Source organism: Nicotiana sylvestris, chromosome 10, assembly GCF_000393655.2.
Source record: "Nicotiana sylvestris chromosome 10, ASM39365v2, whole genome shotgun sequence".
Lineage (NCBI taxonomy): Eukaryota > Viridiplantae > Streptophyta > Magnoliopsida > Solanales > Solanaceae > Nicotiana > Nicotiana sylvestris.
Genome location: NC_091066.1, coordinates 40,978,065 through 41,003,789, shown reverse-complemented (window position 1 = coordinate 41,003,789; position 25,725 = coordinate 40,978,065).

The following is a 25,725-nucleotide window of genomic DNA, read 5'->3' as shown; positions in this document are numbered from 1 at the left end:
ATAAATGTTAGAGAGATGGTGGAATTTCCAAGAAGGATGAAATGCCTCTCACCACTATTCTTGAGGTTGACATTTTTGACGTGTGGGGCATAGACTTCATGGGGCCTTTTGTGAGTTCATGTGGTAATACTTACATTCTAGTTGTTGTTGATTATGTTTCCAAGTGAGTTGAAGCTGTAGATTTGCCCAAAAATAAGGCACGGAGTGTAGTGGCGTTTCTTAAGAAAAATGTCTTTACAAGGTTTGGTACTCCAAGGGCGATTATCAGCGATGGGGGTTCTCATTTTTGCAACAAGGCCTTTAATACTTTGCTGTCTAAGTATGGTATTAATTATAAAGTGTCAATCCCTTATCATCCCCAGGCGAGTGGGCAAGTTGAGGTCTCCAACAGGGAGATAAAAAGCATATTATCATAAACTGTCAATGCAAATAGAACCGATTGGTCAAGGAAACTAGATGATGCTTTATGAGCTTACAGGACTGCTTATAAGACTCCAATTGGTATGTCTCTGTACCGGTTGGTATTTGGGAAAGCGTGCCATCTTTTGGTTGAGTTAGAGCAAAAGGCCATGTGGGTGCTGAATAGGTTAAATCTTGAGTGGGATGTTGCAGCAAATCTTCAGGTAGAGCAACTCAATGAGCTAGATGAGTTGAGGTTTCATGCCTATTCCAGCTCGTCCTTGTATAAGGACAAGATGAAGTACTTACATGACAAATATGCTCGGATCAAGGAATTCAAGGAGGGTGACTTTTTTCTCTTAGTCAACTCTCAGTTACGACTGTTTCCGGAAAAGCTCAAGTCAAAATGGAGTGGCCCTTTTGAAGTGGTACATGTGACTCCATTTGGTGCTCTTGATTGAAGAAGAAAAATGGTGATGTTTTCAGGGTTAATGGTCACCGAGTCAAACACTATCTGGGAAAATTTGATGACAGCCACGTGGTGGTCTTGATTAATTTCAAATGATGATGGTAACATGCGTCATGCCGCGACGTTAAATCAGGCGCTTCTTGGGAGGAAACTCATGTGTTTTTTTCCTTCTTTTCTGATTTTCTTCCTAGTGTAGGATTTGTTTTGGACTAACTGGTTATGACATGTGTGTAGGAATATTTGATGCAGTGCAGGACAATACTGGAAACTTTTGGCTAAGTTTATAATTGGACCGCTGACCGCGATTAAAATTTCGCTGTCAGCGGAAGCATTTCGCGGGGGCTTAATTTGGTAGCGGACGTGGAATTTAAATGTCCAAAATGTGAACTCTCTGAAGTTTGAACCGTGTCCGAGGTGGTTTTTTCCCGGTCAAGGGACCCTTTTCGCGGTCGCAAACACTTTTTCGCTCTCAGTAATAATGATGACTCTGCAGATCTTCACATAGCCAAAAGCACGGACCGTGGTATAATTCTGCAGCCGCGCCAGGTAAGTTATGTGGGTCCCAATCTTTTCAGTATAAATAGAAGGTGAGAGAGCCTTTTACCCTTTTCACAATTTTCATTCTCAAAAGAAAGAGCTCATGTTCATCTTCTTCTACTGTGAGCCCTAATCTGCATAACAATACTTAGAAGTCAATTTCCAACACACCTCCAACTACTGGTAATTTCAATTCAACATTGTTTTCCAATTTGTACTTATCTCTTCTTTTAGTGTTAACTTCTTCCTCTTTTCTTTTAGTTTTCAACTAGGGTTAAGTAGTTGCTAATTAGTTGTTTCTAAAATGCATGATGATACATGTTGGGCACGCCTAGTAGGGATTGTTAATGTTCATAATACTTGTTAATGGCTAAAAAAGTGAAAACCCTAGGTAGCCCGTCTAATTTTTTAATTTTGCGATCAGCGTTCATGTGACGCTTGAGTTAAAAATGGTCTGCTTTTCACAGTCAGCAATGGAAATTTCGCTGACATCGGCCTACTTTACGCGGCCGCAATTTCTTTTTCACGGTCAGCGGAATTTAAGTTCAAAGAAGTGTCAAATTGGTTTCGCGACCGCGTTTGTTTTTTTGCAAACAACAGTTCAACTTTTGTGGCCGCGCCCAAAATTTCGCTCTCAGAGGTACCTGAGATTCAGAGGCTGGGTAGTCTGATCCCCAGTCCTCCGCGACCGTGGTCCTTTTTCTGTGGTCAGCCCATTCCGCGGTCGCTCTTCTTTTTCTGCTGTCAGGACCTGTGCTTGTGAAACACTATCAACTTTTCATCTATTTTTCTTTGCTTATTCTTGTAACAACAATGCTAATGATCTTTAACTAATTTTGTCTACAGATAATGATACGATCTAGAGGTGCTGATGATGCACAAAAAAGGAAGGGCTAAATCCTCCCGAGGTAGGGGAAGAGGAGGTCAAAGAAGGACCGAATTACCCCTAGCAGTCCAAAAATCGATAGGGAAGTTGAGGAAAATAATGAAAGCTACGCACAGAGCTGCTTCCCGTTCAGAGGGTAGTGATTATGTCCCTTCCCAGGAAGCTTTGGAAGGGAGTCTAGTGCCAACCCATATTCCCGCAGACTTCCAGGGGAGATTCCAATTGAGAGACGAACCTACACCCCCAGCTTCACCTACTTCTACTTCTTCTGAGTCGTCTGATGGCTCAGAGAAAAGTAGTGAGTCTTTAGCATCAGCCTCTCCTACAGCTTCTCCACCTAGATAGGACCCAATTGATGTGGATGGTGAGATCCCTATGACGGGAGGGGTGGTGACACCCAGACAAGAGGGTTGGAGAGAACAAGGAACCCGATGGTGTGGCAGGAAAGATTTGTCAGTGAGAAATCCTACCACAAATTTCGGGAATGGTGGCCTCAGAGGTCACTCACACATGAGAGGCATTTCATAGAAAAGGATCTTCTACCTCACAACCCCAATATGAAAAGGCAATTTGATGAAAGAGTGGGGTGGAAATTCTTCACAAGCAACCTGCCGGAGGCCAATGAGCATTGAGTGAAAGAGTTTTATGCCAATGTAGCCCATATCAAAAGGGGCACCTTTGTGACCAAGTTGCGGAACCGGAAGATCAGATTTGATAGTAAGACGCTGAATGACTATGCTGGATTCAATGACGAGGATAAGTCCTTGTATTTAGAAAAGGTGGCCATGGATGAGTTGGCCCGCCCGTGGCTGGCATCAGTGATTGCCCTCCCGGAGACTACTCCAGCTTGGCTGACACCTGGGGTCCCAATCTATAGGGATATATTGAGCTTTGAGGCAAAGGGTTGGGAGACATTCGCGTGCAGCCGGTTAGACCCCACTACTCATAACAGTGATATGCCGGTCTCCTGGGCTATTATAGTGGGGCCATCATGGCGGGGTACCCGATCAACATCAGGAATATAATGTCCAGGGTGATCACCAGAGTGGTAAACAAGAATGAGAGCTCTTACCCATTCCCGAACTTCCTTGCTATGTACCTAGAGGATCAGGAAGTCGAGCGAAGAGATTTTGATACCAAGGTGAAACCAAATAGGCCCTTCTCCTGGTACAACCTAGAGGGTTCAGATAACCCCAAGTCCAAGGGCAAAGCCTCCACTTCCACTAGCCAGCCTGAAGAGCCAAGATGGTGGCCACGAGTTCCGAGCCTCCAACTGCCATAACTCACCCTCCTTCCGGACCATCTACTTCCATGCCTACTTCAGTGCCCTCTTCATCATCATACCCTCTGACTACACTGAGGGTTAACCAGATACTTTCCAGCATCAACAACTAGATACAGATAGCTACATCTAAGCTGTTTGTCATATCCAGCACAGTGGCAGCTCAGTCAGTTCCAACTCAGCCTCAGGTGCCCACTTCAGTGGAGGAATCTCTAAAGGAGCTTCTAGACAATCAGAAGCTCATCATGGATGCTTTGGAGGCACAGGGAAAAGAAATCATGGACCTGTGTAAGCAAACAAAGAAAATAAAGAAAGCTCGGGCTTCCAAGGAGTTGGTAAAGCTGCTGAGGAAGGAGGTGTAAAAGATTAGATCAGTTGGTGACATCCCATTGGAGCTACTATTGGAGGACCCAGTTCCAGCAGCTCAGGCAACACAGGTACCAGAGTAGGAGGCTGACAAAGAGCCTACGAGGAGAAGGGTGATTCCCCAAACAGATGACTTGGAGATTCAGCTGGAGGACCCCGAGGGAGGTGACCTGGGACCCAGCCACAGGACCCAACCAGTGACCCCATGCAAACAGAGGAGCCATAGGGAGTTTTCTTTACTCTCTAACCCTATTTGATCTTATTTTTGCTTTTAGCATTGAGGACAATGCTAGTTTTTATTTGGAGGAGAGGGGTGGTCCTATTTTGATTGATACTGGAATGTAATTATGATACTTATTTTTCATTATTGTTATTTTTCACTTTTGGTATGTATATAACTTTAACATTTATTTTTCACTTTTCGTTATTTTTCAATTTCGGTATGTATATAAAGTTACCTTTCCATGTGTATATTCATTCCCCTTTTATGTATATTCGTCTCAATCCCCTAGTGTACATATTCAGTTTACTTTCCGTATTTTACTTTATAACTTCTTTTGTAATTTTCCTTAATAGCATAGCTTCTTATTTTCATTTAGTAGTTTCCTTTTCAATTTGTAGCTTCTTACTTTTTCAAGTTTTTGTGATCAATAAGCCTTTGGTTTTCTTAATGCCATGGTTCTTTCCAAAGGTGGAATTTGTGTGAACCGGGTGGCTCTTCCCAATGATAGATGACATGACAACCTTCTTAAGGGTTTGAGTCCATTTTCTTTATATTTTTGTGTAAATAGTAGTAATGAATAAAAGTGTTTTAGGCAAAGCTTCACTTGGGCCTAGCACATTTACCTTTGACCTTATGGTTAGAAACAAATTGATGTGCAAAGGATGGTGATAGTTGTGACCTTTAGACTCTTGTGTTAACTTAATAATCATCGAGTGGTTTTTAGGAACCATTTGTGTTGCTCAATCTCAGCTAAACTTGTTGTGGGCCCTTAACTCTATTCTCTTTAGCAATCCAATAGCTTGTGAGGTGAAGTATTGATTTGCAAGTCCAAGTACCGTTCCAATAAGTCTAGAACTTGACCTGAATGTTTGTCTAGGCGAAATTCTAAGTGTAGCTCGACTTGAGAAATGATTATAGGCTCTCCTTGATCCAAACTGAAAACATGAAAGTATCCATAGCCTACCAAATATGATATCCTTAGTCAACCCCGTTGAGTCATAGACCTCGTTCTTTTAATAACCATGATACAAGCCTTTATCTGTTCTAAAATGACCCTCTCTTGGCACCCGATCTTTCCTTAGCATAATTGGCAAAAGCATAAGTTTGGGGGGAGAGACGAGGAATGCAAAAGTGATAAAAGATATAAAATGAAGAAAAGGGAAGACAAAAAGAAAAAGAAAGAAAAGCCAAAAAGCCAATAAGAAAGTGAACAATGTAGAAAAAGAAGGGATTCAATAAAGGCAGGAAATTATGTAATGCTCTCTCCTATCTCTACCTACAATAACTCATTTCTCCCCATTGGCCTCTCCAATGAACAATCACATGGAAAATAAATCCCTACCAGCCAATCTACCAATCAATGAACCACCCGATATTAGTACTATGCAAATCGACGATTCCCATACCAATTCCTAAACAAATTCCTTTTTGCATAAACTTCTTTCTACATTATGTGTTCCCCCTTCTCTATACTAATCTCACTATGCCACCACTGACCTTGACCTCAGTGATGAGAATGACACTACTTATGACTTGGACAACTTTGTTCCATTAATCAAGTGATAAAACAAGACTTTATTCTCCTTGAAAATACTCAATCATTGTTAAAGTATTTGGGTTATTTGGGCTAAAAGTAGGACACCAATTGCTTAAACAGAAAAGATTTGCGCAATGGAAACCAATTGAGGAGGTCCCTTTAATATACCTAGGCTCCGACTTTTTTCTACTCAAATTCCAAAAGGAAGAAAATATGATACATGCACTACATGATGGACCATGGTTTATTTTAAATCATTTCTTGTATGTGAGAAGATGGGAACCGAAATTTCTTGCATCTGAGGCACACCTTACATACTCTGCCATATGGATTCAATTGCCCGAACTTCCCACCGAATTCTATGATATTGAAATTCTTCAGAAATTGGGAAATAAAGTGGGTAAGCTTATTAAGATTGATGCATGCACCTCAGCCGCTACTAGAGGGCCTTATGCACACATCTGTGTAGAAGTGCCGCTTGACAAGCCACTAAATCCCACGTTTATATTGGAAATCATAAGCAAACCATCTTGTACGATGGACTTAATTTGCTCTGTGTCAACTGTGGTCGATTAGGTCACAACAAAAAATAATGCACCCACCTAATAAAACCTCCAATCCCAGACACATTTTCCACTAATCCTCCATTATCCAGTCCCCAACTTAACCCAACTACCACCCCTTCTCCAACTAATTCAGAACTAGAATGGAAATTAGTCACTTTCCCACTAAAATCCTCATCCAAAATGCCCATGAACAGACAGTATATTAAGGGTGCACCATCCAGTTCCACAGGAACTCAGCCACCACACAGGCAGCAGCCACTATACGCCCCAAGTACGTCTTCTAACCTTAAACCACCCTTAATGCAAACAACTAGGGTAAGTGGCAAAGACTTCCCCACCCCTAATAATATTCCCCTTAATAATATGTTTGATGTCCTTCATAAAAATGGTTCCCATAATGCCCAGCTAGAAGAGTCTACCCAGTTGGGCCAGCCCACTCCTACTTCTCCGAAGATACCTAGCAGCTCAAACTCTACACCACATAGTAACCCAAGCCATACATAATCTCTCATACTTTAACAATGACTAAGTATTTATAAGGAGAATAAAATCTTGTTTATCATTTGAAGATAATAGAACAAAACTGCCCAAGTCATAAGTAGTGTCATTCTCATCACTGAGGTCAAGGTCAGTGGTGGCATAGTGAGATTGGTGTAGAGAAGGGGGAACGGGTGATGTAGAAAGAAGTTTATGCAAAAAAGAATTTGATTGGGAATTGGTATGGGAATCGTCGATTTGCATAGTACTAATATCGGGTGGTTCATTGATTGGTAGATTGGCTGGTAGGGATTTATTTTCCATGATTGTTCATTGGAGAGGCCAATAGGGAGAAGCTGAGTTATTGTAGGTAGAGAGAGGATAGAGCATTACATATTTTCCAGCCTTAAGACTTCATCTTTCCTCATATAAATACCTTAAAAAACTTGTCATTTCTGATGCTAATATCACTGGTACCATACCCTTTGAAATTGGTTATTGTTCTTCACTTATAACCATTGATTTAAGCTCAAATGGTCTTGTGGGGTCCATCCCTTCAACCATAGGAAACCTTATAAACCTTCAAGATTTAATCTTGAACTCAAATCAACTCACTGGTAAAATCCCTGTTGAGCTTTCCAATTGCAAAAGCCTAAAAAATCTTCTCCTTTTTTATAACACACTTAGAGGAACTTTACCAAGTGAACTAGGTTTGTTGTTAAATCTTGAAGTGTTAAGGGCACGAGGGAACAAAGATATTACTGAAAAAATTCCAAATGAGTTAAGTGAATGTGGGAATTTGACAGTTTTAGGTTTAGCAGATACAAGAATATCTAGTTCTTTGCTTGTTTCATTAGGTAAGCTCAAGAAACTTGAAACTTTTTCTATTTATACTACTATGTTGTCTGGTGAAGTACCTCCTAATTTAGCTAACTGCTCTGAGCTTGTTAATTTGTATTTATATAAAAATAGTGTTTCTGGTTCAATCCCATCTGAGATAGGGAAACTTAAAAACTTAGAAAAATTGTTCATTTGGAAGAATAATCTTGTTGGTGTACAGCACGTACGCAACACTGCCATTAATCACTCCCTCCTATCTCCACCAAATAACAACTCTCCCCCAGCCTTGCTCCAATCCACCCAAACCCAAGCCCATGCAAATCTCACACTAAATATCGACCTCTCTCACCCAAACAATCCCTAAAGCCCACTCTTAAACTCACCGCTTATTACCACCAATCCAATACCTCAGTGTCTACCTTCAGCATCAACTCCCACAAACAATTCCCACACGTTACATACCACTGACTGTGAACAACCAAGAAATCACCATACTCCTCAACAATCCATCGGACCTTGCTCAGATTGTGATGGAAGGGATGAGTTTGGCGACGGACATCTTTGGCCAGTACCACTGGTCTATGATGCCACAAACCAGCTTAACCTCATACCAACCTCTAGCTCCACTAATCCCACAATGGGAAACCACTCCTCAATTCCTATACATGATCAACCTTCCTTTATACCCTCCCACTCCAGTAGTTCCTCCCAAACTATGGATCCAAACATATGTGCTCCCACCACTGCTTCTGTATCTACCATCTCCAACGTGGCCACACGATCTGCTCACCCAGTCTTTAGAGAATTCCCCTCCAAACTCTCCCAATCACAATGCACAAAACGAAATTTTCCACCAGGGGATAGCTCAAGCAATGATCAACTTTAGGGAAACAAGGCCTGACCCTGTTTGGCTCAGCGGGATCAAAGTCTTAATCCTCAAATAGGAGTACGCAAAAAGGTTCATTCTCAACTATCCTCCAAACCTGTGTTGTTGCTCCATAAGAATAAGGCCAACTATAAACCCAGATGTGGGGAAGTATGCCCTAGTTATCACTCCCTCACTCCTACCTCCAATAGCGAACCAATACAATACGGAGGTTCCACAACCACCACCACCACCACCACCCCTCCAATTAATTCGATGATGAACTTCATCGTTTGGAATTGTAGGGGAGCACAATCTCTTGATTTTTGTCGTAACTTCCGCTCCATGCTTAATTATCATAGTTCATCCTTGGTCGTGCTAGTAGGAACTCACATCACTGATCACCACCACATTAGGGATGATTTCCAATTCACCCATATGGCTGAAGTGTCTGTTGTAGGGCATGCAAGAGGTATAACTATATTTTGGTCCCAAGATACCCTCATAGTTGATACAATTGCCATGACGCAACAGGAGGTCCACTGCATGATCCAGGTAATCCCTCAACAATACAAATGGATGTTTTCTGCTATTTATGCAAGTCCACATGCACATAACCGCACTATATTATGGGAAAATATACGTTGTATTTATGACCACTATAAGGGTCCATGGTTACTTGTAGGAGATTTCAATAAAATTCTCAGTAGTTCAGAAAAATTTGGTGGACAGGATATTAATAACAATAGATCAAATCAATTCCTAAATTGCTTAAATTATTGTAACCTAACATATCTAGGCTTCAAAGGTAGTCGTTATACTTGGACAAATAACTGTAAATGTGGTTCCACTATTCTTGAATGTTGGATAGATGCCTAGCCAATTTTGAATGAAATATATTATTCCCTAATTCTCTAGTAACTCATTTGCCCCGAACACATTCTGACCATTGCCCCCTTATATTGATTTTATTAGGGAAATCGTCACCAAGCACCAAACCCTTTCGCTTCGAAATAGTCTAGACTTCGCATCCAAATTTACGTCCAATGATTAAAAATATATGGCAACAACAATTACATCTACTGCCTTCCATAACATGCTTCCAACACACTATCTCCTATTGGAACCATCACACTTTTGGTAATATTTTCAAAATAAAGCAAAAACTCCTAGCTCGTTTAATGGGCCTCCAGTCCTCCCCACACTATTCAACTAGTACATTCCTGCAAAATCTAGAATGTGACCTTATCCAAGAATATAATTTTGTTCTCCAACTTGAGGAGGACTTATGAAAATTGAAATCTCGTATCAACTAGCTTAACGAAGGGGACGCTAATACCAATTTCTTCCACCAATCAACTTTAAATCGTTGCAGACGTAATCGCATTATTGCTATCCATGATCCAGCGGGTAATTTGTGCTATGATATCCCCACTATCAAATCAACCTTCTTTTCTACTTTATTCACCACTGAATTCACCCTCTCTTATAAATCACTTCCTTTTTACCAATACAATGTCATAACCCCTCCCCCTACAACATCTCAATTGGATAGGCCACTCGAAGACCTTGAAATAACTCAGGCAATACACTCTTTTAAACCCCTCAAAGCACCTGACCCAGACGGTCTCCACCCATACTTTTATCAGGAATACTGGCCTGAGATTTCACACTCAGTCATAACCTTTTGTAAAAAGGTTTTTTCACAAGGATGCATCCTTGAGGAAATCAATACTACTTACCTATGTCTTATTCCCAAACAACACCATGCAACACAAGTTACTCATTTTAGGCCCATTAGTCTTTGCAACACTATCTACAAAATTATTACCAAAATTATTGTAAACTGTATCAAGCCCTATTTACCCAACATCATAAGTCCAACTTAAGCTAGTTTCATAAAAGGGCGTAGAGCAGCTGATAATGCAATTATTGTTCAGGAAATTATGAACAAATTCCAAAACAAGAATAGCATAATCCCTCACATGCTTCTTAAATTGGATCTCGAAAAGGCTTTCGACAGGTTAAAGTGGTCATTCATTCATCACACACTTATTTTAATTTTCCACCAGCCCTCATATCCCTCATCATGTCTTGTGTCTCCACTTCTTCAATTTCCATCTTATTCAATGGCACGCCAACACAATCTTCCTATCCTCTAGAGGTATAAGGCAGGGGGATCCCCTATCACCATACCTCTTCATATTATGCATGGAAATGTTCACTCGCTCCATTGAAGAGCAGTTGATTATAATCAGTGGTCACCCATCCCTCTTTCTAGATCAGGTCCACGTATTTCCCACCTACTCTTTGCGGACGACATTATCCTCACTTCAAAACTAACAACGATCTCATGTCACTCCATTATTGACACTCTAACCCACTTCACCAACTTAGCTGGACAAAAGATCAATTTTCCCAAGTCAAAAATATTCTTCTCCAAAAATTGTTCACCCTCTCAAAAAGACTTTGTCCTTAGCTCTTTCAACATGTCTGAAGGAAAATCTTTTGGTAGGTGCCTAGGATTTCCCATTTTCCTCAAAAGACCTATAAAAGGAGATTTTCAATACCTTATCGACAACTTCAAATTAAGGCTTGCCGGATGGAAGACCCACTGCCTTACTATGGCAGGTGTCACACCTCCTTTTTCCTACACCACAGGAGGGAGTATAAGGGAGTTTTTTCCTACTTAAAGTGGCAATCGAAACAGAATTATTTATTTATTAAACTCAGAGTCGTCACTTGAGATAATTTATGGTGTCTCAATTCACAGGTTCAAATCCCGAATCGAGGAAAAGATTGACTCTGTTTCATAGTCCACAAATACAGAAATCCGGGTAAGAAATTCTGTTAATCTGGGAGAAGGTGTTAGGCATTCCCGGATTCCGTGGTTCTAGCACGGTCGCTCAACTGTTATAATTGGCTTATTATGTGATTTTAATAGATGTCTTAGCCTATAGTTCAATTTTAACTTTATTAACCATTTTTAATTATTTTTAGGAAGATTGCAACGTTATTAAAAACACGTCTCAAACCACGTCACATAAATGCACCCACGGTCCTTGACATATTTTATCTAACATTGTTGAGATTTGGATTTGGGTCACATAAATGCGCACCCGAGTTTAGGAAGGTAAATTATTAAAATAACGTGCATAAAGCAACTACGCACTTCAACTTTGTGAGGGCCATGGAAAATTCGCTAAAACATTAATTAAATGAGGGCCATGCAATTCAAATTTTATTTGGCATGGCATGCCTCGATTTATTACAAAAGGATTTTATTATTCGAAGTGATTATAATCGAGTTACATGAAATTCACCTTTTGGGCCTATTAGTAAGAATTATGTTCGGCCCATTTCAATGTTTTACCTTTTTTTCAATTACCAATCCCCCGCAGCCCAAATCTCTTTCAAATTTAACTATATGACTCTATAATTAACAAGAAGAAAATGGTGAATTTGCATGAAACTTTATCAAGCAAGAATAACTAACAAAATGCCAAACACACAAAGTTAATAGCAAAAGCATAATGTGAATCAGTAATGAAAAGTAAAGAAATCATAATGTGAATCAGTAATGAAAAGTAAAGAAAATGACCTTAATTGTCTTTTATTTCTGAAACTTAACTTGAACAAAGGGTCTCACATTTGAACAAAGCTTGTATCTAAATCCAAACACGAACAGAGATCGGAACCCATGTCGTCGACTTCAATGGTCCCTCAAACTCGAACAAGAATACTCGTCACTCACTGAAACACAGTAAGGAGCAAATTATTTTGATGGTTCGTTTGTGCGGCGTAACTCGATTTTTGGGAACGGAGGCTGCTGCGTTTTTTATTGTAGTTCATGGTTGTTTCTCTAGTGGTTTGGAGTGAATTTAAAGACTATATCGAAGCTACGTTTCATCCTGTTTAAACTGGAGAAAAGGGATGGTTTTGACAGCGTTTTTGCGACTAATATGGTGTTAAGTTGCTGGTATTAAGGCTCTGTTTTTTTGTTCAGCCAAAGCCATGGAAATGGCTCCTTTCTTTTATAGAGAAGAAGACAGATCGGGAGGGAGAGGTCTATTGGTGTAAGCGGCGCTCCTTCTACAGATTTTTGGGCGTTCTTTTTTTCCTCCCTAGCTCATTGTAGCGTTACCTATAATATAGGTCTAGGTTTTAGGTGTATTTTTTGTGTATTTGCCAATTAGTCCCTAGATCTTTTTGTGTTAAGTCTTTAGGATCTTTTTATTTATTTTTGTTCCAATGAAGAGTCTAGAAGGGTCCCTAGAGTTGGCTTAATGGGTATTGGGTATTGGGCCAAGAATTGGGCTCTAGAACTCTTAAAATTATGGTCTAACACCTTAATTGACTCCTTTTAAAATAAGATAAAATATTACACAATGCCAAAACTAATCCTAATTGATTAAACTAAACATGAAATTATTTTTGTGTTTTAGAAATTATATAAAGATAAAAATAAGGTACTATTTTTGTATTTTTTTTTAAATTTATGAAAAATACATAAACTAAAATATTTTTTTTGTAATTTTCATTTTTATTGTAATAAAATAAAGTAAAAGAGTCAAAATGAGTTGAAATAGCTATATTAGGCCTAAATTAAATATTTACGTGCTAAAATATAAAAAGTCTTGGGGAGTGTTAAAAATTACATGTCTACAGCTACCCCTCTTTGACTGGAAACGCGAAGAGTTTTCACACAAAGAACGACTAGACAGGTTTTTTGACCCGACCCTTATTTGGAGAGACTAAAGCTAAGAGAAAAGGGGAATGTGACTGAGTCCTGGTATCTGAGCTTCCTACATATCCTTGTCTATAAAGGAATCAGGCCACGTGTAGTTTAGAGGTTAGTGAGATGATGGAATATACCGAGGTGGAGAGCCGGTCAAGGTGCCATTCTGCCAAGGTTCCGGTCTATAGTCTTGTTATTACATCAAAAATCAAAACATGAAAAAGACTAGCTAAGCCTGTCAACTACGAGTTACAAGATTCCTATCTATAAGTCTTCTGAAGCTTGATTTTGAGTCTTGAGTGGTTCTTCATGCAGACTTTAGATTTGAACTTTGACACTTGCTAGCTGCATGTTCTAGTTCATCCTTCTTCATCTTTTCGGATCAGGACCAGGCATGCAGTGCTTGTGACCTCGGCCATATCTTGAGCAGCACACATCTTTCATCAACTTCTGCATTTGGATTAACTTCTTGCCTTTCTCTTTTGTTTTTTTTCTTTATTGTGCCTTACTTCTGTTGATCACCTCGGTCTGTTGACTCGCATTCTTGCCGCGAGCTTCTTTTGTTGCTGACTTGAATTTCATTCTAAAGTGAATTCTCTTATCCTCCAGGTAGGCGCCTGATTGCCAATACTCAACATGTCTTCCTTCGACACTTGGACTGCTTTCCCTTAAAATATGTGCTATCTTCCTTTAAAACTTGAATTGCTTTCCCTTTGTTCTCTAGGTGGGCGCCTGATTGCCAAAACTTTAAATGTATTCCCTTGCCTTCCAGGTGGGAACCTGATCGCCAAAACCTAAACCGTATTCCCTTGCTCTCCAGGTGGGCCCCTGATTGCCGAAACTTGAACTGTATTCCCTTGCTCTCTAGGTGGGCGCCTGACTGCCAAACCCTTAGTTGTATTCCCTTGCTCTCCAGGTGGGCTCATGATTACCGACACTTAAATTGTTTCCCTTCCTTAAAACTGGTGTTGTTCTCCCTTGCTCTCCAGGTGGGCGCCTGATTGCCAAAACTTTAGTTGTATTCCCTTGATTTCTAGGTGGGCGCCTAATTACCAAAACCTTAGCTGTACTCCCTTGCTCTCCAGGTGGGCACCTGATTACAACGATTGAAATGTATTCCCTTGCTTTCCAGGTGGGCGCCTGATTACCAAAACCTTAGCTGTATTCCCTTGCTCTCCAAGTGTGCGCTTGATTGCCGAAACTTGAACTGTATTCCCTTGCTCTCCAGGTGGGCGCCTGATTGCCGAAACTTGAACTGTATTCCCTTGCTTTCCAGGTGGGCGCTTGATTGCCAAAACTTGAACTGTATTCCCTTGCTCTCCAGGTAGGCGCTTGATTGCCGAAAGTTTAACAGTATTCCCTTGCTCTCCAGGTGGGCGCCTGATTGCCAAAACTTGAACTGTATTCCCTTGCTCTCCAGGTGGGCGCCTGATTGCCGAAAGTTTAATTGTATTCCCTTGCTCTCCAGGTGTGCGCCTGATTGCCGAAACTTGAACTGTTCATCTGAAACTGCTGCCTTTGAACCTAATTACAACAAAACAAACAAAACAAAAGAAATTTTCCTACCCCAGTTTGGTGCTGGGCGCATCTATGAGTGTTAATTGAATCATGTCACCAAATATCTCTATGAATTTAAAAGCTAAATCCCATTATCCAGGAGGGTCCTGAGAACTCCTAGTTAAATGATAGCTTTACATCTAAATTATATCTTCTAAAGGTATGACTTCCACTAAACCTTGTTATCTAAGAGGGTCTTAAAACTACATCCCATTATTCAGGAGGTTCCTAAAAATTGAAAATCCAGTCTTATCTTAAGAGTGACAACTTTTACGGCTGAATTATACTACCGTACAACAGAACATACGCTAAATCTTGTTATCTAATGGAAATCTTAAAGCTAAGTACCATTATTTAGGAGGGTCCTGAAAGCTTTTAATTGAATCCTATCTCAAATATGAAAACTTTGAAGCCAATTTATATTCCTTTGGGGTATATTTATGCTAGATTTTACTACTCATGATTGTTTTGAATTTTAAACTAGGTCCCATTTTCCAGGAGGGTCTTGAGATTTTACGGTCAAACCTGTATAGTGCTTGTTTTTCCTTACGGAGGGTTTCTCCGAAACAAACAAAATTTTCTGCCCCTGTTTCAATCAGAGAAAACTTGTGAATTTAAACATGGTGGTTGGTTTGTGGCCTTGAACTTTGAGGGCGATTGCTCCTTCACTTTCTATGGTAACTTCGGTTTTAACTCGAAAGATCTTGCCTGTTTATTGCCTGACCACTTTTCTCTATCACCTTTATCACGGAGAATACCTCTGGTCCGTTCAAATCCAATATCATTCATCTGTTACATTGTGCTCTTGCGCTGACATGTATTAAACCTTTGTGTTTCTCACGAATCCTCAGGCACGTCAATTGTCACCCACTCAGTGCGCATGTTGTTCTTTCCTGACTTAAATCACTGGCCTTGGCCTAGAGGTCTATTGCTCCATCACTTGCCATGATAACTTTGATTTCTGCTTGGAAGACCTTGCTTGTCACTGGTTAATCACATTCTTTATCAATCTTATCACAGAAAATATTTTTGATCCGTTCACCCTACACCCTCCATCTGTTGCATTATTCATAAATTGATATATACCAAACCTTTGTATTTCACATGAATCCCAAAGCATGTTGATTGTTACCAACTCAGTGCCCACGTTGTTCTTTCCTGACTCATGCCACTTTGATGTGCTAGCCAGATCCCGTTTTGAGCAATTGGAAAGCTGGTGGCAAATTTTGCAGTCGTTTCTCACTTGTTCTGACCAAATAGACTCAGGAAGAGGAAGTAAACAAGACAAAAGGAACAGAGTAAAGGACAAAGGAAAAGATGATTTCTAACAAGAAAACTACAAAGTAGAAACCTATCAGATGTTGATACCAACTCTAATGACCATGACATGCACCTGTGGATAAGGTGGCCTAATCTGCCAAACAAGTCTGATGTTCAACTCTTACTGTACCTCTAAAATGTGAAATTGGGCTTCAATGCTCCGATTATCCAATCTGATTCACGATCCTTATTCCATTTGTGGTGCCCGAAGGGTTTTCACCATCAAGCCTCTCTCATGTTGTTCTTTTTCTCAACTTACCATCGCCTTATGGTGCCTGTGAAGATTTTCACCAATAAGGCTCTCTCATTTTGTTCTTTTCTTCTTATTTCATCTGATTCTGCAGATGGCAAGGCATCGACCACGGTAAAAATATCATGTGCTCTTGGCATGGCTAACTCAGCACTCTCAAAGATTATCTGGGAGGTCTTTTTTGGACTGTAATGTGGCTTTGGGACAGGGTTAGAAAGAAAGGATATCATAAAGGCTCAAAATAACTAAGACAACGGGGTTAATTTATTTATAACTTTTGGAATCCTTTCTAAAAACTTTGCCCCAATTTCTATAACAAGGAATTTTCTTTTTCCTTTTCTTTTGATGAAGTTACTAAGAAGGACCGCCCCATTCTCGATTTCGTAGGATTAAAAAAATTATTCTTTTTTTTGTATAACCGAACCCTAAGGCTGCCCACGTATCTTGTGGTGACAAGAATCAGGTCAAACGTGGTTCACAACACTACTTTTTGTTACTATTTTCCTTTTTTCTCTTTTTTCCTTTTTTCTTTTCCTTCTTTTTCTTTTTTTTCCTTCTTTTTTTATCTCTATTTTCTCTTCTTCTTCTTCTTTTTGAATTTTCCTTTTGGAATGAATTTTCTAAAATAAACCTAAGGGGACATGAACTTTCTCTTCTTCTTTTTTGACTCTAACTTGATTCCAAAAGAGGGGAGGTCAAAGAAATTAGTACATGCTCAAAAGGGTATCAAATGGTATAAGTGTTTGGGTAGCTGAAAGAGGGCCTCCCAATCCCTGAAAATGCCAAGTACAACACATACAACTTGAAATGAAAATTGAAATCACGCACAATGGATAGACCTTCCATTTTTCTTTAGCGCCTTGTCAAGTACAGAACCCTTGTTGGGTGATTCCCTCTTCATAATGGATATCCTCCGTCAATTCGGAGAGAACTTTCTTGACATTATCTTGTAACTTGAGATGCACCTGAACTCAAAGTTGTTTGCTTCAAATCATCCGGGATGCACTTTCCTTTAACGAATTCTTGCCATCCTATTAACTTTCCAAATTATCTACCCCAGTTTCACACAGTTCGGGCTTCAAAGGATCTCAAAATGTCCAAATCTGAACTTATTTCCCTCAAATGCCCCTATCATCTTCAAAATTGTTTCATTGCTCCATGATTAGACTAACTATTGAGACCAGGCCTAGAATTATATGTGCATGTCATGTCACTAGAGCCAGCAGGAAAGGAACTAAAAAGGAGAAAAGAACTAAACAAAAAATGACTAGAAATAAAAGAAGATAAGAAATTGCATTAGACAGACGGTGAAATGGTTCGAACAACAAAACAAGCAAACTACAATGGGGTTACAACCTTGGAACAAACCTAGACAACACTAAACGAGTTACTACGACTAAACGAACTAGGCAAAATAAAAGGATATAAGGGTTTGAGACACAAGACAATATCCGGATTACAACCCTGAAATCACCCGGACAACAGAAATAACAACAAAATAAACCACCAAGACTCCTCCCCAGCTAGCCAAGAGAGGAGCATCTTTCTAATTAACAAGGCATATTAGCCACTGAGTTCAACATCAACATTGCTAGAACCTTCACAAGTCTTCATCTCATTGTCCTTAGCAAATTGCTTTTGGGTCCCTTTAGCTGGCTCGTTCATATGATCAACTTCCGGAACCAAGAGTGATAGCGCTGAAAGCTTTGCAGCAAGTGGCCCTCCGAGGATCTCAGAATAGTTCTCATATTCCTTTTCCACACAAATCATGTCCCCCATATGCGTCTCATTATGAACAGGCAATGGACTTTGGCTAGTACCTGCTGCATTTGGATTTTGCACGGTAATGTCACCTGCATCAATAAGCTTCTGGACTTCTCCTTTTAGATGCCAACACTTTTCTATGTCATGCCCGGGGGCATCTAAGCAATATGCGCACCTTTGAGAAAAATCCAACTTCTTTGGAAGAGGTTTTGGCATTTTTATTTAAATCGGCTTCAACATGTCCAATTGCCTCAGCCTCTGGAACAGACTGGCATATGATTCTCCAATAGGGGTGAAAGCCTTTTCTTTTTTTAGTAGCCTTTTCATTTTATACTCTGGCCTCGGTTGGAACCTTTTGTGGGTAGGTGGTTGATATGCCTGAGGGGGCGGGTAAGACATTTGTAGAAGTGGTGCGGGCCATCGCGGGCCTCGTGGATGTGGAGCATATGGTGGTGCATTGTGGATGGGGTATCGAGGAAGTGATGTATAATTTTGGGGGTTCTGTGGAGAGAAGCAGCAGTGGGAAGGATTACAAGTATATCCACGGGGTCGACATTGAGGCTAAAAGCGTTTAGCAAGAATGACCATTGGACCCTGTCGTCGATGGGGCTCAGCAACATCTTTTCTATCAATGGGAGGACTATCCCGAGCAACTTGTTCGTTCCATCTGAGCCAAAAATCCCTAAAACTTTCCTTGGGTTTCTTTCCCATCTGAGATAGGGAAGAGCGGTCTGGGAAAATGTCTATATTGTACTGAAAGTGTCGCACAAAATCTTGAGCCATGTCGCCCAATGTATGCCACTTTCCTACATCTTGACGATTATGCCATTCCAAAGCTGCCTCAGTCAAGCTCTCACTTAAATACGCCATCAACAAATCATCTTTCTCGCCAACACCTCTCATTTCACTGCAATAACCCCTCAGATGGGTTACCGGATCTCCATCCCCATCATACAAGCTAAACTTTGGCACTTTAAACCCCGCGCACAGGCGAATGTCAGGGAACATACACAACTCTTTGTAAGACATGCTAACCTGGTCTCCCGTCCCTTGCATGTTCTTTAAAGACTGTTCTATTTTTCAGCTTCCCGGATATCTCATGTCGCCCTTCTTTTCCTGTAACCTTTTCATTTCAGCATGAAGCTCATCCCGAGAGCTCTTCTTGTATGAGTCAGGAACCTTATGGGCAACCTTTGAGGGGTAATATTGGGCATCATGAGCTTTGAGTGGGTATTCATTGTTGGTAATAACAGATATGACAGGAGGACAGTTTTGGGGAGAGGTAATTGGCGGATGAGTGATGGAGTTACTAGGGTGGTTGGAAAAGCTGTGATAAACGGGTGGATATGGAGAGTACGAGGAATCATCCGGCACTATGACCGGAGTTTGGGTAAGGGTAGCATCTAAGCCAAGTGGTGGCGGGGTGGGTGTCTTCCCAGTCATCCAGGCCTGATACATGTCTTCCATGTGTTGTCTTAACATCCTTACCTCATCAGCCAAACCAGTGTCATTTTCAACCAACTGCTTCCGGGCACCAGTATCAACCAACTCAGTTTTGTTGTTGTTTGCCATTGCCTTTTGACTTTATGTTGTGGAGAGGAGTTACTACTTCGAGAACCACAAACCAACCACCTTTCTTAATGAAAATATCAAAAGGAACAAAATGGGGTCATCCCATTAGCGTTAGGGCATTTAACAACAAAAATATCACATTGCGTGCAATGCACCTAGCAACAATTAATGGTTCTAGAATGACTTCGAGGGTTATAAGGTCACTTGGCATCATCCCAATTTGTCCATTTGAATCTTCTCTTTTCTTTTCTTTTCTTTCCTCGCACTTCTTAGCTCGCTCATTTTCTTTTCCCTTTTTCTTTCTGACTATCGCTCTTTTTCTTCCTTCTCATTTCTCACATCCCATAATTTCACCATCTTTTTTCTTCTTTTTTTCCTCTTTTTTTCTTTTTTTTTTTTTTGGTAAATAAAAAAATAATTCGATCGAACCTTGTGTAGGTTGACTATGTATTATGACGCCGCATGAATCAGATCTTTGTGTGGTTTTGGAAGATCGGGCATAAAGTAAACAAACTGACGTTCTCTTTTTCCTTTCTTTTTTACCTTAATGAGTACTCCGATGAAAAATAATAATAAAAGAAGCAAATCCTTTTTTTGAATTTTATAGACTTAATGTTCTATAACCTATTCTAAACTCAAGCTTAACGAGCATATTTTTTTTTTCTTTTTTTTCTTTTTTGAAACAAATACTCTATGGGAAATTATTAAGGAAAAAAACCCTACAAGGAAAAAAAATATTTGATTCTTTTTTTTAGGAAGGGAATCTAAATAATAAACCAAAGAAAAATATTTTGAATTTTAACTTGATATCTTGAAGAAAAGATTTCGAAACAAGAAATGAAAAAGATTAAAAAAAAACTATTTTTGGATTTGAATTTTTGATTACCTAAGGAAGATACTCTGAAAATAAACCAAAGAAAAAATATTGTTGTTTTCTTTTTCTTATATGTACAATGTCCTAAAGTTCTAGTAAAAAAAGAACTTTTTTTTTCAAGTCATTTTCATCAATTTCCCAAAGAAAAACCTCAAAAGAAAATCTTTTTCGGATTTTTAGAATTAATATCTTAAAAGAAAACTTTTTAAAGAGGTACTAAAGAAAATTCTCTTTTTTTGAATTTTTGGTCTTAATGTACTAAATGGAAATTATTATTATTATTTTTTTACTTGTAACACATTTTCAAATACAAAATAAGAAATGCAATAACAAAAGAATCGGCAAACTTAACTAGACTATTACAAACTCTAACATCACCTAAAAGACTAGATACTGCAGTACATGACTAGAAAGTAAAATATGAAAAATTGACTCAAAAACATAAAATGGCTCCTCGAGCAGCTCCTGAATGCAGTGATCCTGAGGTATTTGTCATGCTCAAACTCAGGTAAGTAGATCCACACCTGTATGAGAAAACTTAAACCAATACTATGTGAGACAATAACATTCCATACTAGATACATGCAAGACATGGTTGTGACCATTTTTCTAAAATCAACCTATGTGGCTAAAAGTGGCTAACAATGCAAGATTTGACTAAGATCCCGCGAAGACAAGAACCTAAACTCAATAGGAAGACTAGACCATATGTGGGTTGCCTACGTATCACGCCCCGAAAGGCGATAATCAGGTATACGTAGTTCAGGCAGATTGGAAACGGGCAAGAACTAAAACAAAAACAACTAATTTAGAGAAAAAATATTTTTTGTCTTTTCCTTGAAAATGATGAAACATGCAACAACTTTTTTGGATTTTTTTTTTTTTGATTTTCAAAAAATGATGAAAAAGTGCAAAATCTTTTTGAATTTTTCATGTTATTTTTTGTCTTTTTCTTAATAAAAATGTAACAAAAACATAACTAGGCCCTACTTGTTTTATTTTCGCACTTCACCCTCTCTCTTTTTTTCTTTTTTCATTTGCCCCCAACTATCATTGGTCCGCCGAATGACCCTTTTACCCTTGAAGATTGCAACATGTAGCACATTAGGATGCATCAGGATGGTCTTTTATTTTTTGGGTACACCTGTCCTAGACGGACCCAACCCCTGTGTTGAGTCCCCAAAGTCAAATGCATATGATGCAAATAAGCGTTCCTACTAGGGATCCGGTATGAGGCTGAATTATTCTAGGTTTAAAACCTGGGTGTATTATTCTAGACCTGGCTTACCCGAGCGGACAACTCGAGCCGAGAGGGGCTGCGTACTGCTAACCAAAAGATTATCCGGCTGTGCAACTTGTCCGAACCTCGTTCTATTTGGGATATGACACTAACAGAAAGAATTCACGACCAGTGTGCACTCCTCGGGAGAGAGAAGAGAGGGGTTTCGTAGCAGTTTATATACAGTTCAGATAATATCAAAGCGGTAAAAACAACATTTAGCACATTAGGCCCAAATATGTAAAAAAATCAGATAATAAATAAAGCCAAATATAACAATTCATCTAAGCTCGAATTCTGAACCTTGAACCAGAGATTCTAGGTTCGGTCCTCAGCAGAGTCGCCAGAGCTGTCACACCTCCATTTTGCTACATCCCAGGAGGGAGTATAAGGAAGTTTTTTCCAACTTAAAGTGACAATCGAAACGGGATTATTTATTTATTAAACTCAGAGTCGCCACTTGGGATAATTTATGGTGTCCCAAGTCACTAGTTCAAATTTCGAATCGAGGAAAAGATTGACTCTGTTTCACAATCCGCGAACACAGAAATACGGGTAAGGAATTCTGTTAATCCGGAAGAAGGTGTTAGGCATTCCCGGATTCTGTGGTTCTAGAACGGTCGCTCAACTATTATAATTGGCTTATTATCTGATTTCAATACATGTTTTAGCCCATGGTTCAATTTTAACTTTATTAACCACTTTTAATTATTTTTTAGGAAGATTGCAATATTATTAAAAACACGTCTCGAACCACGTCACATAAATGCACCCGCGGTCCTCGACATATTTTATCTAACATTGTTGAGATTTGGATTTGGATCACATAAATGCGCACCCGAGTTTAGGAAGGTAAATTATTAAAATAACGCGCCTAAAGCAACTACGCACTTCAACTTTGCGAGGACCATGGAAAATTCGCTAAAATATTAATTAAACAAGGGCCATGCAATTGAGATTTTACTTGGCATGGCATGCCTCGACTTTTTACAAAAGGGTTTTATTATTCGAAGTGGTTATAATCTGGTCACATGAAATGCACCTTTTGGGCCTATTAGTAGGAATTATGTTCGGCCCATTTCAATATTTTATCTTTTTTTTTCAATTACCAATCCCCCGCAGCCCAAATCTCTTTCAAATTTAACTATATGACTCTATAATTAACAAGAAGAAAATGGTGAATTTGCATGAAACTTTATCAAGCAAGAATAACTAACAAAATGCCAAACACTCAAAGTTATAGCAAAAGCATAATGTGAATCAGTAATGAAAAGTAAAGAAAATGACCTTAATTGTCTTTTATTTCTGAAACTTAACTTGAACAAAGGGTCTCACATTTGAACAAAGCTTGTATCTAAATCCAAATATGAACAGAGACCGGAACCATGCCGTCGACTTCGATGGTCCCTCAAACTCGAACAAGAATACTCGTCACTCACTGAAACGCAGCAAGGAGCAAATTATTTTGATGGTTTGTTTGTGCGGCGTAACTCGATTTTTGGGAACGGAGGCTGCTGCGTTTTTTATTGTAGTTCATGGTTGTTTCTCTAGTGGTTTGGAGTGAATTTAAAGACAGTATCGAAGCTACTTTTCAGCCTGTTTAAACTGGAGAAAAGGGATGGTTTTGACAAGCGTTTTTGGGACTAATATGGTGTTAAGTTGCTGGTATTAAGGCTCTGTTTTTTTGTTCAGCCAAAGCCATGGAAATGGCTCCTTTCTTTTATAGAGAAGAAGACAGATCGGGAGGGAGAGGTCTATTGGTGTAAGCGGTGCTCCTTCTGCAGAGTTTTAGGCGTTCTTTTTTTTTCCTCCCTAGCTCATTGTAGCGTTACCTATAATATAGGTCAAGGTTTTAGGTGTATTTTTGTGTATTTGCCAATTAGTCCCTAGATATTTTTGTATTAAATCCTTAGGGTCTTTTTATTTATTTTTGTTCCAAAGAAGAGTTTAGAAGGGTCCCTAGGGTTGGTTTAATGGGTATTGGGTATTGGGCCAAGAATTGGGCTCTAAAACTCTTAAAATTGTGGTCTAACACCTTAATGGACTCATTTTAAAATAAGATAGAAATACTACACAATGTCAAAGCTAATCCTAATTGATTAAACTAAACATGAAACTATTTTTGTGTTTTCGAAATTATATAAAGATAAAAATAAGGTACTATTTTTGTATTTTTTTTTAAAATTTATGAAAATATATAAACTAAAATATTTTTTTAAATTTTCATTTTTCTTGTAATAAAATAAAGTAAAAGAGTCAAAATAAGTTGAAATAGCTATACTAGGCCTAAATTAAATATTTACGTGCTAAAATATAAAAAGTATTGAGGAGACTCAAAAACCACATGTCTACAGCAGGTAGAGTCACTCTTATCAAATCCACCCTTAACTCTCTACCTAATCATACCATGCAATATATCTCCCTCCCACAAAATATCATCACACTGTTAGATAGATATCAAAAATGTTTCCTTTGGGGATCCACCTCCCATAAACAGAAACTATATCTGATTAAATGGGAGATTGTTAAATTACCTAAACCCCAAGGAGGTCTTGGAATACAAAAACTCTCCACAAAAAACAAAGCCCTCCTAGCTAATCTACATGGAGACTTTTTAAACATCTGTCATCCTTTTGGGCATCTGTACTACTCACAACGTATATTATCTCTAAAAAGACCTCATTCATTTGGAAAAATATTCAACAAAGATGTCACCATTGTCAATTAGGATCTAAATGGGTAGTCTCATCGGGCAAACATATCAAATTCTGGACTGATAATTGGCTTGATCACCAAAACACCCTTAGATCCTTAATTGAAGGCCCCCTACCACTCGTAGAATCCCAGCGGCCGATTAGTTACTACATATGCAATAATAATTGGGATCTAACTAACCTTCCATTTCATCTTCCTCAAGTTCTACTCCTTAAAATACTTGAGTACTTAGCTCATAATGGAACCTCACACCCTCAGGACAATTTACTGTCCAATCATGTTATCATGCACTAACTCCATATACCCCTTCTCTAAGCTATACTTGGACTTAGGAATCTACACACGCCTCCTAAAATTAGATATTTCTTTGGCTATGTAGCCACAATAGACTTCCCACAAATGCCTACTTAGCTCGCCTTAATATTATCAACAACAACCATTATTTTTACTGTTCCATGGGCACGGAGACTATACGTCATCTACTCTTCGAGTGCACTGCCTCCAGACCCTTATGGGCTCACCTAGAAATTCGCCATCATATAAACTCCCTTCACATCTAAACACTCCACTGATCGAGTAAATCAAAATGTTGATCACGCAATATACTCACCCTACCCCATATAACATTCCTCCATCCACCTTAATTCCATATTGTCTATGGGGTATCTGGATCCAACGCAATCATAATATATTCCACCAACACTCTACCTATGTCCCCTATCTACACATCTTTAAAAAAGATGCAAAATTCCATTTTCGCACATCGCAACCACATAGACACAAAACCCTAACTCCTTTATACATCAAATGGAAACCTCCCAACCACAACCATTACAAATTAAACAATGATGGAGCAGCTAAGTCTCCAAGATTAAATGGAATAGGGGGTCATATGCTCATCTGAAGGGGATTGGCTTTTGGGATTTTCTAAACATATCGAGTTTGGTAATAACATACAAACGGAGCTAATTGCTTTACTTCATGGCTTGTGCTTGTCCTTAAAACATGGTTACTTCCCATTGGAGGTCAATATAGGTGCCAAGGAGGTAATCACTTTACTCCATTCTAATAATCCTCACTATACTAACTTGATCACTGATTGCAGATTGCGCTTAGGCAGTTGGGTGACCCTCTTCTTCAGCATATATACAAGGAGGAAAATATGGTAGCTAATGGATTAGCAAACTATGGTACACACTTATCATGCAT